Below are 16,449 nucleotides of genomic sequence, written 5' to 3' on the forward strand. Positions count from 1 at the left end.
TTCAATAATCCTTTTTGTTTTGAAAGGAAGACCGTGGAGCAGAGCTCTCCAGTGTATTCAACTTTGGCCCTGTTCGGTTGGCTGGAAAAATGGTTGATGCTGATTTATTGTGAAAAAAAAATACTGTTATTTCGCTGAAACGGTACGGCTGATAAGTTCAAGCGAACAGGGCCATATCTTTGAGATTCGCTTCCATGAGAAATTGGACATAGGACCTGATGACTGCAACTCAGCTAGAGGCCATTCGCGAGAGCTTCGATCCTTGTTTGCTCAGTGGCGAAATTGTTGGAAACCAGATTAGTCTCAACCCTTTATGGTTCTTTATTTGCAAATCACTTGCCTTATACGTAACAACATAGTAGTAATATGTAATCACATAACTCGGTGCAGATTTGACAACTTACATCCGACGTCACAAAACAATTATACACACGTACTTCTAATAATAATTATAAGTATGGCCATCATGATCATTTGCATGATATTACAATATATATACTGGTATATTACTATATGATGACTGTTTTTTCTTTTAGGGAAACTATAATATGACTGTTGAACTGACAGCTGCAGAGAGCATGCATGCAGATGGCCCAGCTAGCTAGCCACCGATGTTTGGCCCAACTGCAACTGATGCATTGGCGTTGGGTGGTGTTCCGGCCTGCTCGCCGCGTGGATGGGCGTTGTTGGCGATCACGGCTCGACGACCGCCGCCGCGGAGGACGGACCTGTGCTGCAGGTGCAGGCGGATCCGGTACCAGTCGTGGACCCAGTCCGGCACGAAGCCGGTGAGGCACCACTGGAGCTTCTGGGCGGCGCCCGGAACACACAGCGGGCCGTTCCCGATCCACCGCGCCGCCGTGCTGGTGTACTCGTCCGCCGTCGCCACGAACCACGGCCGGAGCTTGGCCTTCACGGCGCTCGACAGCATGCGCGTGTGCACGTAGAACGGCACCTGCAACAAATACAGCCATATACATGCATGCATGAATTAGCCAACTATTTTAGCATCAGAGGTCTATAGTGTGACTGTGCTAGTGGGTGGCTCGTGTGACTGTGTGCTGGTGTGTAGTCACCGGTCTCGCCAGCTCATGCTAGCTAGCTCAGCTGGAGGTTGAAACCGGCCAAGGCCAGTAGTGTGGATCATTACGGACCTGGTATTGGACGTCGATTCCTTTGCTCTTGTACTCGACGTAAAGGCTTCTGGAGAGCTGAGCGACGTACCTGGATAGGATGAACGTACAACACACATTAAATAAATATTTTAAATATATAAACTTTTACTAGTATCATTTATAATTATTAGTAGTAGTTGTACCATGATCATCAGCATCGCGCTATCAAGAAGTTATTTTTAAGGTTCCTATTCCAACTAGCCATTAATGGATATGTTTATTTAACGTTGACGTGCATGCGCACGCATTGAAGGCACGAAAGATACACAAACAAATTATATTATTTTATTTTGTTCTGCTTTATATTATGTATACGTACGTCTTCAATTTCGCAATGTTTGATTGGTTTATTTACATGCATGCTTAGACAGCATAATATTATTTTATTTACAGAATTGGCTAAAATTTGTACGCATTTATTGGATATAGATAGATCAGGAGCAGAACTCGGGCCAGGGGTGCTCATCGGCGGTGTTCAAATTTCGGTAAAATTTCGTCGAAATTTCATGAATTTCAGTAGGGGTTGAAAAAAATCCAAAATTTTGTAATATACTAATACACGTGCTAGGTAACTCTGGACTCATATTTTATATTATTTATGTTACATATTCTTCTACTCAATAGATGTGTAGTAATAAATTATGCTAATATTTGTTTAAATCTAATTTTTTTAAGAAAAAAAACATAATTCATGCACGTCTCTAAAACGTTTTAGCAAAACTTTCAGCCAAATTTTACGAATTTTGGGGGTGGCCAAGTTTTTTATAGCAAAATTGAAGACTCTGCTCATCGGGTCATCTGAACCGATAAAGTTGTTATATTAGAATCAGTGAACACTCTTCCTATAGTTTTGACCAAGCGTTGGATATATCCCAGTACTCTAAAGTTGTTAAAACAGAATATATCCGTCTAATAAGGTCATCTGATGTAAAAAAATTCTTCACTTACACTACGCCGGATTGTATTTATAGGGCGGCTCTAGATGATCTGTAGCATCGGTTTTGGCAGCCGTCCCTATCAAACCGTGACTACGAATCACCAATTTATAGGGACGGTTGGGCAGCCGCCCCTACACATCGATTTATAGGGACGGCTCGAAAAAAGGGGCAAAAAATAGCAAATCTTTTTTTTTAATCCGAGGAGGTCCCCATCGGCAACAACACACCCACTCTATGGTTGCAGCATTTTTCACGATTTTTGCACACTTTGCGTCGGCCAGGATTTGAACCCGTAACTTCTCCCTCACGCGCAAAGTCCTCTACCACTGCACGTCACGATCACTTATGTCTACAATCCATTTTGGTTCCCCACATATTATGCAAAACTAAGCATAAATTGATTGTTTGAGGTCCTAAACTAATTCAAATGAAAAAGTTGTCAACTATAAAGTTTTATAACTTTTCGAGATCTACAACTTTTATTTTGATAGTTTCTCCATCCGAGGTCACTTATAAAATTTGAATTTTAAATTTAAGAAATTCGAACGTAGTTTTCCATGATAAGATGATTTCAAATGAGAAAGTTATCAACTATAAAGTTTCATAACTTTTCAAGATCTACAACTTTTAAAATTAAAATTTTAAATTTTTGGAAATTCAAATGTAGTTTTCCTTGACAAGATGATTTCAAATCAAAAAGTTGTCAACTACAAAGTTTCATAACTTTTTGAGATCTACAACTTTTATTTTGGTTGTTTCTCCATCCGAGGTCGTTTACAAAATTTGAATTTTAGTGCTTAATTTTTAATACTCGGCGTCTATTTGTAGGGGCAGTTCAATATTGAGCCGCCCCTACAAATCCGATTTGTGGGGGCGGCTGGATATAGAGCCGCCCCTACAAATCCGATTTGTGGGGGTGGCTGATAACACCGGCCGCCCCTACAAATTCATTTGTAAGAGCGACTCATTTGACAACCATTTGTAGGGGCGGCTCAATATAGAGCCGCGCCTACAAAGAAAGGGATGCGTTCCACAAATCGTTTCTGTAGTAGTGTTATATGTCGTTTTCGAGGTATCAGACCAAACAAGTATTATAAAAACCAATTAATAACGTGGAATTTATCAAAGGTTTTAAAACTGTATTTTATAATTTATATCTGAGAAAAGTAATGCCTTTTGTGAAATCATTTCAAAATAGAAGTATATATACTAGTACAAGTCTTCCAAAAAAGCCTAGTCACATATATTGCTGGTTTCGTACGTGTACCGCTTGTCATGTGTAGCTGTAAACATACAATTAGTTGTTCAAACTTTGATGAGAACTCCGACGCTCCACGCTAGCTTGTTTTAGTACCATGTAAAATCGTTAGAACGAAAGGAAGCATATATAATGTCACATCACGTACTTTTTGGTGGAGCTGTAGACGGTGTACAGAGGGAAGGACGGGACGGCCACCGTGGAGCCCGAGCCAACGTTAACGATGGCACCCCTCCGGCGCGCCAGCATCCTCGGCAGCACCGCGGCCGTGACCTCGGTGAGCCCCCACAGATTCACCCGTATCATCCGCACAAACCGCTCGATGTGTCCGCCTCGTGCAGGTACACCGCGCCAGGCGTGTTCACCGCCGCGTTGTTCACCAGCATCCCCACGTCCAGCCCCTCGATCGCCTCCCGCAGCCGCCGGATCGCCGCGTCGCCTGCCAGGCATGCAATTCAGACGCCGACGGTGTTGTGTGGATCTCATGCATGCATCGTCTCACCTTCAGGGGTGGCGACGAGGGAGAGGTCTAGAACCACCGTCTTTATCTTCACGGGGTGGAGGGACTTGATGGCGTCGGAGGTCTCCCTGAGGTTGTCGGCGTTGAGGTCGAGGAGGACGAGGTTGAGGCCCCGTCGCGCGAGCTCCATGGCCATGGACCGGCCGAGCCCGGAAGTCGGGCCAGTGACGATGGCCCATGAGCCGTAGCGGTGGAGGTCCTTCGGACGGCGCAGGCACAACACCAGGTAGGCGAGGGGGCGGCCGCAGATTGCGGCGATGTACAGCGCGCCAAGGCACGCTAGTGAGACGAACCAGACAGGCACGTCCTCCATTATCTCTTTTTCTGCTTGTGCTTCTGCTTCTTGCTAGCTCCTGCACTCCAGGGGTACCCAGCAGAAGCCACTTGTAGTGGTGCACTGGCGGCAAGAGGAAGGCATCCATATATAGACCATGCAATATGTGGGTGGCATTTGCACTGTCCGTTTATGTGCCCATATGGTCGACTGTAGCTCGTAGCTACCAGCTCTCCAACTAACTGATAGGGCTAAGCTATTAATTAATTCCTCATTCATACGGGCGGAGAGTACTCTGTTTAACTTTAGAGTAAAATGCATGGTTAGCCCATCAACTTGTCTACTTATATCAATTAGGTCCTCTAACTTTGAATTTTCATTTCTGAGTCCAAAACATTTTTAAGTGGTGCACAAATAGTCTATACTGGTTCGTTTTTGCGTTTATAACAGTCGACTGTACAACCTGGCCGATAACTCAGAGAAGAGGTCACGTGTAGCAAAGCGCGTGTGAGCAGTGGACTGGTCGGTCTTTTTAGCAAAAAAACGACTTGTTCCTTCCTTCGTATTCCCTATAGGGGAGGCCCTCCCTCTCTCCGTCCCCCATGTTCTTCTCTCCCGTAGGCAACTTGGCGGTGGTGGTGGAGGCAGATCCTTGGCAAGCGACTTCATGTCGTCTGCAGCCAGTGGCGGAGCTCGTCAATTTTCACACCTAGGGCCGCTATCCAAGGACTTATGTATACATGTGAACATTTTGCAAGCCATTTGCATTACTATCTAATTCTTCTACTAGTTTTGATTGTGCCTGTACAGAATGTTAGTTTCATGACAGTGGTTGTATAACTGGTTAAGCATATAAGAAAAAAATATTCCATGTCTTAGTCCTCTTTATTGTGTAATTCTACAACTCTCCAAAAATCCAGAAACACACAATCATTAATTCATTCATGGAATTGGCAAATGACAAGTGTCTTGAGGATCCCTGGATCCGGAAATCCAAGTTCCAACTTAAAATGGAGCATGGATTTGGGGTTTGGGATGAGGAATTTACTTGCTACTGTTGGAGTGCTGCCTGCCTGCCTCTTTAGTCTATGGTCTCTATTGCTGTGTGGTGACGTGCTAATCGCACCCTTCTCCAACCAGGAGCGTGATGGCCGTCCGCCAGCCCTACTTTGATATGGCGCACAGCTGGCTGCCAAGACCCAACTCCGAAGAGTCCTGCTCGTTATCGGCCCGCGCCTTGCTCCGATTTGATGCGCCCCTTGCTGGTCTAGCCATACGATGGCCTAGGGTTCAAAGTAGGAAATAAACAAAAAGAAAGGCGACGTCTATTGCACGAGAGTCGACGACTCACGCATGCGTGACGGCGTGAGCCAGGTGAACAGGCGCTACTACCTTGGACCTTTTGCCTTGCTGGACTGGTCGGCTAGGAGTCAGACTATATCAAAGCAATGTTGGGCCACCTCAGGGGAGTAAAGGGATCTCTTGGGCCACACCTAGGGCCACGGCCCTAGTTGCCCCAGGCCCATATCCGCCCTGTCTACAGCAGATTCGGGCAGATCATGTTCCCTTCCCTTGATCATGTGCACTAAGTGACACCACCGGTTTAAATTGGCGAGAGGTGGAATTTCGAAGAAACCATGGAGCACACGGCAAGTTTCTACTGTTACTCGACGCACATGGTTAATTTGATTTTAGATTTGTCTTGTGGTTTTTGAATTGCTCAGCTTTGAATTTGGCTTTGATGTTTTCAAACCTGAATTTGGCTGAGCAATGGTGAAGGTTGCCCGTTCTTCTATTAGGAGGAGGCATACATGAAGCACTTAAAAAAGGAAAACATCATACATTTTGAAGGGAGTGGGTAGCTTTCATAGGGTGTGGTTTCATTTTAGCTATAACAAGAGAACCATATGCTCTTACAATGATAACGAGGAGTATTGGTTGCCTTTTGTCTAATAACCCGCACATCAAAAAAATTAAAATCACCCACTGAAGCATTCAAAGGTACTATGAGCGGGAGATGAATTGGGTATCTAATTCAAACTTAAATCCCAAGCCTCCAATAAAATTACCACTAGGAAAACCATAAACTAGCTAGTCTATGATGTGCACTTCAGTTTTTTCTAGTGTGCTCTAACTTACCTTCATCCCAAAGTACTTTTACAACCAAGAGCCAATCCTATCGACTAGCCTATAGCTAATCTAAGAAAATAAAGGTCACAGAATCAAAGTATAAGCGGATGCAACGAACGCGATAAGTAAAAAGCTAAGGACCGAAAGGTCAAACTCCTCGAGATGTGACGATATATCATGTTGCATTGGTTGCTAGCCCCAAGTGCATCTTGGAGCTCCATCGAGGTACACCCCTAGTCAGCATGTCTCTCCTAGTCACGTTGTTCGACCATACAAAAGGCTAGTGCATAAGTCACGAATTCTCACCACCAACACCCAGCTCTCCCGGTCACCTTGACACCATATACACTATAGAGCTTCTCCACAAGAGGGAAAGGTCTCCTCGTCCCTTATACACTGATAGGACACCACTCCACATGAAGAATAGAGGTGTCTCCACCTAGGTCACCATGCCTTCAACGTAAGGTCATGGAGACCCCACTCTGGTTGTCCAAGTTATAAGGGCACAATAGCTCAATCTCTGATAAACAAGGCCTAAACAAAGCACTAATTGTGCTTACTATTCCTTTGATTTGATGACTAATCTCACATACGAGGTTCTAGTGTATCTTCTAGTGTGGGAAATTCCTCTAGCTTCTATGGTCTCCAACAACCTTAGTAACACAGGTTGGAGGGGAATTCATAGCCCAAGCGTGCCTAGTAGTCATTGCTCCAACAGCCATATATTTTTGTGTGCACTAGATGATCCGCCAGAGTATGAAAAATAACACAGGTTCATTGGGTGGTAGTTTGTGAGCTCTGTAACCATGTTACTAGACATCACCGGATGATATGTTGACCCATGAATTCTATGACCATGTTGCTAGACATCACTTGATGATCCTCCAGGTCACATATCTCATAGTCATAGCTTTGAAGTCCATTTTCGATGATCTAGCAGTTGTTGAAAATCTTGAGAAGAAATCTACAAGATTATCAAAAAATCCCTTCAAAATACTGCATCATATGATCACAAAACATGCCAGATCATATGCTTGATCATCCACCAGTTCATCCTATGATAATCATACGATGAACTGATGGATTATCCTGTGAACATTAGTAAGGTGGCAGCTTGGTATTTTGGCCGTATCTTTGACTTGTTGGAAAGCTTGTGAAAATATCTACAACTTCAACCTAATATTGTTCTAGTTTGACCAATTATCACTACAAGAAAAAAGGGGTATTGACGACAGGATATGTGGTTGTTAAAAGTCTAAAATGTGGCCATTAATAAGTATTAACGACCACTGAAGTGTGGTCGTCCATGTTCGTTAAAAGCTCTATTGTTAATATAATCGATGCCCCATAATATTTCCCGTCGTTAACTTTTCAATGACTAAATAATATGTCCACTTTGTCACTGTTGATTGGGAATTACATAAAAGAGTGATTGTTCTTAGGCTAATTGAGGTTTCTCATTCTGGTGTTAATATTGTTGAACGTATTGTTGTTGTAGTTGAAGAGTATGGTCTAGTTAACAAGATTTTCTTTGTCACTCTAGACAATGCTTCTTCAAATACATCTGCCATGAACATTTTGACACCTATTTTTGCTGGTTACTTGGGTCCTGATCCTGATCACGATCCTTTTGATCCTCAGACTCATAAATATAGTCTTGTGCATCAATGTTGTGCTTGCCATATCATTAATCTAATTGTGAAATCTGACTTGAAGAGGTTGAAACATTTCATAGATGATTTTAGAACTACAATTAACTTCTTAAATTCCTCTAATCAATGCACTGCTTTGTTCAAGAACTATAGCATTGCTAAGGGTGTGCGCCCTCAAAAATTTTGTTTGGATATAGATGTTAGATGGAATGCAACATACCTTATGCTAGTGCACCTAATTCCATATAGGAGCATTTTCTCTGTGTTCATTAATTCTCATTATGGCTCACAACTGTTGTCTGAAAATCATTGGTATGTTGTTCAAAAGGTATTGTAGTCCCTAGAACTCTTCTATGACTCCACTGTTGTTCTATCTGGTGTTTATTATCCCACAAGTCCACTAATTCTGCACCACATTCTAGAGATTTCTTTCCATTTGCATGTTTGTGAAAATGATCAAAATCTAAGAAATGTTGTTGTTTCTAAGAAATCTAGAGATTGTTTTCCATTTGCATTTTTGTTACTAGCAGGATATACCTCTGTTATATTCATATGCATTCATTCTTGAACCTAGGGCTAAGATGAGAGGTTTTCTAATGTTCAGCAATTGCTTGGTGACTATACTGGTACTGATTACAAATGATACTTTGCTCTGGTGAAAACTGAATTGTATAAGTTGTTTAACAAATATGAAAAGAAGTTTGGTGCAGCTAGGTCTTAGAGGACTTCACAACCATCAAGTCTCACGGGTAAGAAATAACCAGCATGGGGGGGGGGTTTCAAAGGTCGTGGAACAGGTGTTGTTGTCCCTTCCCCTGTCTCTACCACTACATCGTCTACATCTTTTGTTTCTGAGCTTTCAGTTTATCTAGACAGTGACAATATCACTTCTTATGAGGATGGTTTTGACATCCTTCTTTGGTGGCATGAGCACAAACTAACCTATCCAATTCTATCTATAATGGCTCAAGATATATGCTAGTTTCTGTTTCTACTATCTCTTCAAAGTCTTATTTTAATTTGATTGGCAGGATAATTGAAGAGCGGTGATGGTGCTTGTTACCTGAAATAGTGGAGATGTTAACCTGCATCAAGAGCTGTGAGTTAGGAGAAGGAAGGGCACAACACAATGTTGAGAACCATGAACTTGAAGAATCATACAAGAACCTTTAGCTTCATGGAGATGAAGATGCCGCCAATGGTATTTAGTGGGAGGCTGAGAGTCCAGGAGGCTAGGACTAGGACTCTGGGAGTGTTGGTGAGTTACCATGTTCGACTGGTGCGGAGTCTCGACTGTGACTGAGATTAAGTGTGAGTCTTTGATTGAGTGTGTATGAGTCTAAGTTGAACTCTGGTTTGTAAGACTTAATTATGAGCTAACTACACTATTTTTTTTTCTTTTTAGGGTTCCTCATGAGGTGTGAGTTTTACCTAGAAAGGTTTTTAATGAGGCGGCATTGCACTAAATAGCTCAATTATCATATTTTGTTTTGTATGATATGTTTCCTGTTGTTGCTGCTTGGTTGGTTGTTTGCTTCAAGTGCTTGGTTGGTTCAAGTGCCTGTTGTTGCCGCTTGGTTGGTTGCTTCCTTCGAGTGCTTAATTGCTTCAAGTGCTTGGTTGGTTCAAGTGCACTGATCTGTGGTATTTGAATTGTTGATATGTTCATTGAATGTTTCATTTCATCTGGTAATACTTTGAATTGTTGATCGTTGAATTGAGTTATTGGGAGGAGCATTTTGGGATGTTACACTGATGACGGGCTTCGGGCTGGCCTAGCCCGAAACAGTCCATAGTGCCGTGCTTAGGCCGCTGGTCAGACCTGTGGCCTTTAGCGGCATGGCATGCCGTGCCTGGCCCAGTCACTACGGGCCATGCCTAGCCCGGGTTCGTACCATACAGTGCTGGCCAAACTCAGATGGCATGGCACAGCACTGCTGAGCTGCGAAGGTCTCTGCACCTGCGTCTGAAGTGGACAATGTTTACTTCTCGAGAAACGTATAGTACAGTAGTGTACTCCAAAAGCCTGTGTATATACATACAAATATATTTATAATAACCTGACAGGAGTCGGAGAAACTGAAACGCGACGATGTTTGTTCTAAAAATAGGCGCGTTACCTGACTTTCGGTTATTATTCACAGATCATGCATGCTGTGCCTTCATATATATACTTCCCGTCCACCAGCTTGTGCCTTTCATCGCCTATTGGACAGAACTTGGGTATACACGGCAGCTGTCACTACCTGAAAAAGTCACACAATCTGTGACCGTATACAAAAGTGATGGACCCTTGTAGCACCGTTACAAGTACTAGGTGTTCCTTCTGTGGAATTCCTAGCTAGGATATTATGGCTTAAGCCTTTGTGGTTGACTATGGAAGATATCCTCACTGTCTCAAATAAGTACTAATATAAGTTGACTTAGCTTAATTACATCGCTTTGACTAGTCTAGTAGGTCTAGAGGCAGATGTGCAACCAGGAGCGGCCAAGGAGAAGGTGAAAGTGTCTGCAGGCTTGACGGCATGGATGGAGGCTCATTCTAAGAGCAGCTTTAGTTCCACTTACTGGCACCACTACAAAACAGAGATGACATTCTAAGAAGATCATCTCTGATAATCAACTATTTATAGGCAGTTGTCTTAGGATGTCCAACTCTATTAAGTAATTAACAATGGCAAACTTCTTATCATGTCTGTCTCTGAAAATGGCCATTAACAGAGACGGATATTATTCTAAGAGCACGTCTGTGAAATCGATTAACAGAGACGGCACTCTTAAGAAGCCCGCCTCTAAAATAGTTGCTTCAAAAAATATTTACGTATGAAGTCAGATGAAATCAAACTTTGTACCTAAGCTGTAGATCTCAACGTGATCTACAACTTTATAGTTGATAAGTTTTTTTTTATTTGAAACTATTTAGAGTCCTAAAATTTTGTTTTAAGTTCACGGATTAAAAATTTAACATTTTTATTTTTCAAACAACCTTAGATGTTGACATAGCATACACCGAAGTGGTAATTTCTCAATACAGTCTACAACTTTGTAGTTGAAATATTTCCGATTTGAAGTTGTTTAATGTCCTAAACATGTCTTTTGGGTTTTTAGATAAGCATTTTACTTGAAGTTGTTTAGAGTCTTAAATATTTGTTTTAATTTTTCATATTTTGAGATTAGTTTTTTTAAATTTTCAAATAGTCTCGAATGGAGACACGTCCTATATACCAAAGTTGTAGTATTTGACGAGATTTAAAACTTTGTAGTTGTAACTATTTTATTGAGTTTATTTAATAGCTAAAATATGCAATGCAAGATTATAAAATATTGATAAAAAAGATACCATTGTATATACTCACAAATGAGTGTGCAGCGTAATGGCAGGGAGGTGTTGTATGAGATGAAGTTCACATGTTTGAGTCTTAAGAAACACCTAACGTGGCTCTATTAATCAATTTACGGAGACAGGCCAACTGACCGTCTCTATAAATAGTCATTCATAGAGACCCTTGGGCCTCTGTAAATACTAGATAGTTCCTATACTAGTGAAGCATATTAACCTTCACTAATACTGGAGTTTGATTAACAAAAGGCATCCATGTAATGGTACTGTTCATGCTTTTGGTCTTGCTGCAATAGGCGGGGCAACTTGGAAAGCAAGGAGCAGTATGCTTGTTTTGAGAAAAAATTCTTGTTAAGCATCACGTAGAAATATTATGTCATGCATGTGCTTATATGCTGGTGAGATGTAAGGGAAGGTGCTGGAAAGGCATCATGATTATGCTCCATGCTCCCAACACTGTTGGCTTCGCAAGCGAGCACATCTACTATACTTGCTGTCTGTTTTGTCGGTCAAGCAAGTGGAGGACAGACGGACATGAAAGTCGAGTGAAGATGGATAGCAGCCATATCAAATGTCATCGATCTACTCTACCATCTTTAAGCATCTATGTGGCCTTCAACGGCAACTTGTAGTTCGCTTATCACTAGTACACAAAACTTTGTGGAGACGGGCGTTTTGGTTTTTTTGGAGGAGGGCAAAGCAACCGCCTCCAATCAAAGGTCACGGTTAATGCACAGACCAAGGAGGTGGACGCTTTGCCCACCTCGGTTAATCCATACGAAAAAACAAAAAAAGAAAATACCGTGGACAGGCCCGCCGAGCCCATCCACGGGCCCGTCAAGCCCATCCACGGGCCGCCTCCGCCGCTAGCTGGATCCGTAGCTCCATTGCCGCATCCGCAGCTCCGCCAGCACCCATCGCCAGATCCACGCCGCCAGCACACACCCCGCGCCAGCCCCCAACGTCGGATCTGCGCCGCCAGCACCCCACGCCGGCCACCATCGCCGGATACGCGCCGCCAGCACCCCGAGCCGGTCCCCATCGCCGGATCCGTGTTGGATCCGCCGCCGCCGCCGTCGCGTTGGAGGAGATGGGTGCCGTTGCCAGGCGCCACGGCCGCTGCCGTCGGGCGTGCGTGGCCTCAGCCGATGGAGCACACGGTCCCTGTCTGCCGGCGCGCGTGGAACCTCGCTTGGGTGCGCGGTGCCTGCCACCGGGCCCTCTGCCTGGGGGGCGCGACCACCGCCGCCGGGAGAGAGTGAAGGGAGTGCTGGAGGGAGAGAGTGGAGGGAGGGAGAGAACGAGGGAGAGAGATGTCGCATCTGAGGGAAGGAGAGTGTGAGGGAGCGGGGAGGGAGAGAGATGGCTGCATCTGAGTGGGAGGGAGAGGGAGGGCGTCTGGATAAGTGAAAGCCAAACCCTAACTCTTTGTATATATATGATAAGCGTGATATCGGGCCGAGATATGGGCTGTCTGGGCCACTATTTTTGGTGATAGGCAATATAGTGTGCCTGCCTCCGAAAATGTATTTACGGAGGCGGTTGCCTTAAGATGACCGCCTCCGAAAATAGACTATTTTTGGAGGCGGTTGTCTTAAGACGCCCGTCTCCGTAAATTGATTTTTTGAGGTGGGCAAAAGTGTCCGCCTCAGTAAATAAAAATGCCCGCCTCCGTTAATCGCAGGCATTAACCGAGGTGGTTGGATTTTATGACCGCCTTGGTTAATAAAAGGGTACATTCTTGCAAAATTATTTGTGTAGTAGTGACTTGATGCAAGTTCTATGAGTTAAATTGTGCTTGCATCATGTTTTTTAACTAGGTTAGTCGTCACTTGGAAACAAGTAGTTTTTGTTCTAGCTAGTTTGATTGTCATGTGTGATGCATCGTTTTTCTTCCATCTATCTCTGGTTACACAACTTCGTGTATTTCCGTTATTACAGTAATGCTCTCTACTTCTAAATTATAAGACGTTTTATGTTTTCTAGATATATTGCTTTTACTATGTATCTAGACATAGTGTGTATCTAAGTACATAACAAAAACTATATATGTATTAAAAAGCCAAAACATTGGGAGTAATCAACTGTCTTCTCGTTCCAAAGAAATATTCATTGGCCAGTATTTTCTTTGTTTCTTTATCAAAAACATTGGCTACAACAAAGAAATCTACTGACTCGAACATTTCCACCTCAAATCTTTCCAGCCTTAACGTCACTCAGACTTCCTCTTAGATTGCCATTTATGGGCAGCCATTCAAAAGATCTGTTAAGAACTATGTTTCTAAAACATTTCTCATCATACTTTTTCTTCATTCTCAGTTTCCTGAACATCTACACAGTCCATTTGGTGATCATAAATGATATCTTTCGAAATGAAGTGTCCAAAACCTTTTTTTGTGACCCCTCTACAATGCATATAAAACCTATCATGCACACACTTCTTTGGCACAAGTATCGTCAGCGAGTGTTCTAAAAAAAGTATCACTACTACACTCAGACCTTTCACAACCACGTCGTAACCCCCATCGTAGTCCAATTTCGGCCTCGACAGTAAGCTATCGGCAGTGATAGTCATAGCCATCACCGTCGATATCTGAGACCGACTGGGGTGTACACTACACCGTCATATTGGCTTATCATTCGTCCATGATAAGGTCCTTACTTCCATCACATTGGAGCTCGACCCGCCTGTGTGGGTATGCACTAATACCGCCGCATGGCTTATGATCCGTCCATGATTAGATTTCTTATTCCGTCGCATTGGAGCACGGACCGCCTGTGTCGAGGCAAACATCACCATAGCTTCAGCGTATGAACCGTCTGGTCATAGGGCATGGTCACCGTCATGTTGTGGAACGATCCGCCCGTGATGATCCTTTAGTCGGTGTCGGGTTACTAAACGATTCGGTGGTGATACACTTGTTGGCGGTCCTTAACTACCATATTCGACCACCAATTAATATCCAAAAATAGGAGAAATAAACAAACTTTTGACACATATGCTTTTACTATTAACATAGTTCCACTTGTATTGGAAGGATCATGTTTTGTAGGACATACTCTGAATACAAGTGCAAACATGACAAAAGACGCAACTCGAAAGGCGAAAAGCATAAATGCGCAAAGGAAATAAATGCAAAAGCCCACCTACACTACCAAATCTAGGCCAAGCACCGGCGTAGGAGTGCCCCAGGCTCACTTCGACCATGCGAAGGCGGTGGCGAAGCGGGCCGGCCCAGGTGCGGCCGGACCCATGGTGCGGGCGCACCGCCCCCAGCACCGCCTGACCCCACCTCGCTTTGGCGGTTCATTAATGCCGTGCAGAGGTGGTTCAACATGGTTTCCTAATTTATCTTCTGCCAAACTGACCTCAAGCATGTATAAGTAGGGGTAGTGCTCACCATTCATACACACCTCATTTGGAGCCTCTACCTCACTACCACATCTTGTACTCTTTTACTTTTTAGTAGTATTTTGTGAGCAAGGCAAAGCTATCAAGGAGAGTTTGGCTCCTTGGAAGAAAGGATCTTTGCTATGAATACTATGAAGAGTTCTTCCAAAGTCTTGCTCTCATTTTATCATAGTAGTGCATATGAACTAGAATATAGTTTCCATATTATGATCTTGGCATATGAACTAGCATATAGTTTGTGTGTTATGATCTTAACATGTGCAACTTTATGCTTAATCGTTTATATAACTTGTATGATTAGAAGTAGAGCTAAGTTGAGGTGGCGGTTCGTCGTTCCTTCGGGTTTGCCCATGTCCTATGCTTGTCGATCCATAGGGTCGGAGTACCGGGGGGATATGGGTAGTTTCTTTGTACACGGGCGTGGTGCTCGGGTGCACAGGAACCTTTGGATATGACGGTACTCCCCGGTTGAGGGGTAGGCGGTAGGTGGTGATAGCCCTGTTCGTCCCTTGTAACCCCCCACGTTTAGGTATTGTGTAGGAGTCTTAAAATCTCTCATGCTTGCTGACAGACCAGTGCTCGGAGATCTCCCCGTCCTTCTTTTACTTAGGTCTAGCTCTAACCATGTAATTTGTATGATTATCAACTGTTCTTTGCACGTCTATATTAGAATTGCATGCTCCACTTAGGAACATTCTTTTATTCTTTGTTTTCCTTTTATCCTTGAGGTTGGCCCAGATGTGTGTCCACTATCCTTGAATTACCGATTTTACCCCTGTTATAAACATTGGTTCACTATGCAAGTATGTAATCTTGTTCATATCCATGCTAGGCTCTTAAACCTTGCCTTCCTTTAGGAAAATATAAATAACAATACCCTGAATACTTCTGGGTGAAATGCTACAACGATAGATCCGTGCGCTTGCGAATATTCTCTATAATCGTTAAGAACTATTGTGTTGGTGTTCCTTGGCGGCGTCACTAAGATTTATCCATATCTTAGTGATGGTGCTAAGAAATACCAACTAGCATTTCTGGTGCCACTTCTAGGGATGGATTCTATCTCCAAACTTGGTAGTGACGCAAAGAAATACCAACAAGCATTTTTGGTACCGTTGCAGGGAATGCATAGGTGAAAAGAATCTAGTAGGACATGATCATGATCACATGCATGTAATGGTAGCCATAGTTTATGTAGGCTAACTCTGCTTTTTTCTTCCTGTTGTGGATGAAAATAGGATAGTGTATGACTGGTTTTGTCTTGCCAGAAAACTACACCGATAATCCAGAGGTGCTCCTGAGGAAGAACATGTCTCCTACCGCTCCTTCCTCTCCTACTCCACTAACAGTTGGACCAGTCACCCCCGCACCATCCGTTACTACTGCTATGGCCAAGTCACTCTGCGCCTACTCCACCCCCGCTGTTGCCAACGTGCCCGTTGGGCCCGCTGTCAACACGGGCACCAGAAACTTTGAGCTCCAGACTGGCCTAATCACGATGGTGCAGGTAAACCAGTTCTATGGTTTGTTGAGCGAGGATGCGAACGCACACCTCCAACACTTCCTTGAGCTGTGCGACACCATCGTCATTAAAGACGTCGCACCAGCAAGCATCAGGCTCCGTCTATTTCCCTTCTCCCTCGCGGGGAAGGCGAAGCAGTGGTTCTACAAAGAAAAATAAGTTGTCAACACGTGAGATAAATGTTCTACAGCGTTCCTCGTGAAAATTTTCCCCATGGGCAAAACCAAT

At 43.5% G+C, this 16,449-nt stretch overlaps 1 pseudogene; it reads right to left on the reverse strand.

The window, feature by feature from the left end:
• Nucleotides 1-297: 297 nt before the first annotated feature.
• On the reverse strand, nt 298-4,292 carry LOC136521353 (very-long-chain 3-oxoacyl-CoA reductase 1-like; annotated as a pseudogene).
• Nucleotides 4,293-16,449: the final 12,157 nt, after the last annotated feature.

The sequence above is a fragment of the Miscanthus floridulus genome, chromosome 18, assembly GCF_019320115.1.
Source record: "Miscanthus floridulus cultivar M001 chromosome 18, ASM1932011v1, whole genome shotgun sequence".
Lineage (NCBI taxonomy): Eukaryota > Viridiplantae > Streptophyta > Magnoliopsida > Poales > Poaceae > Miscanthus > Miscanthus floridulus.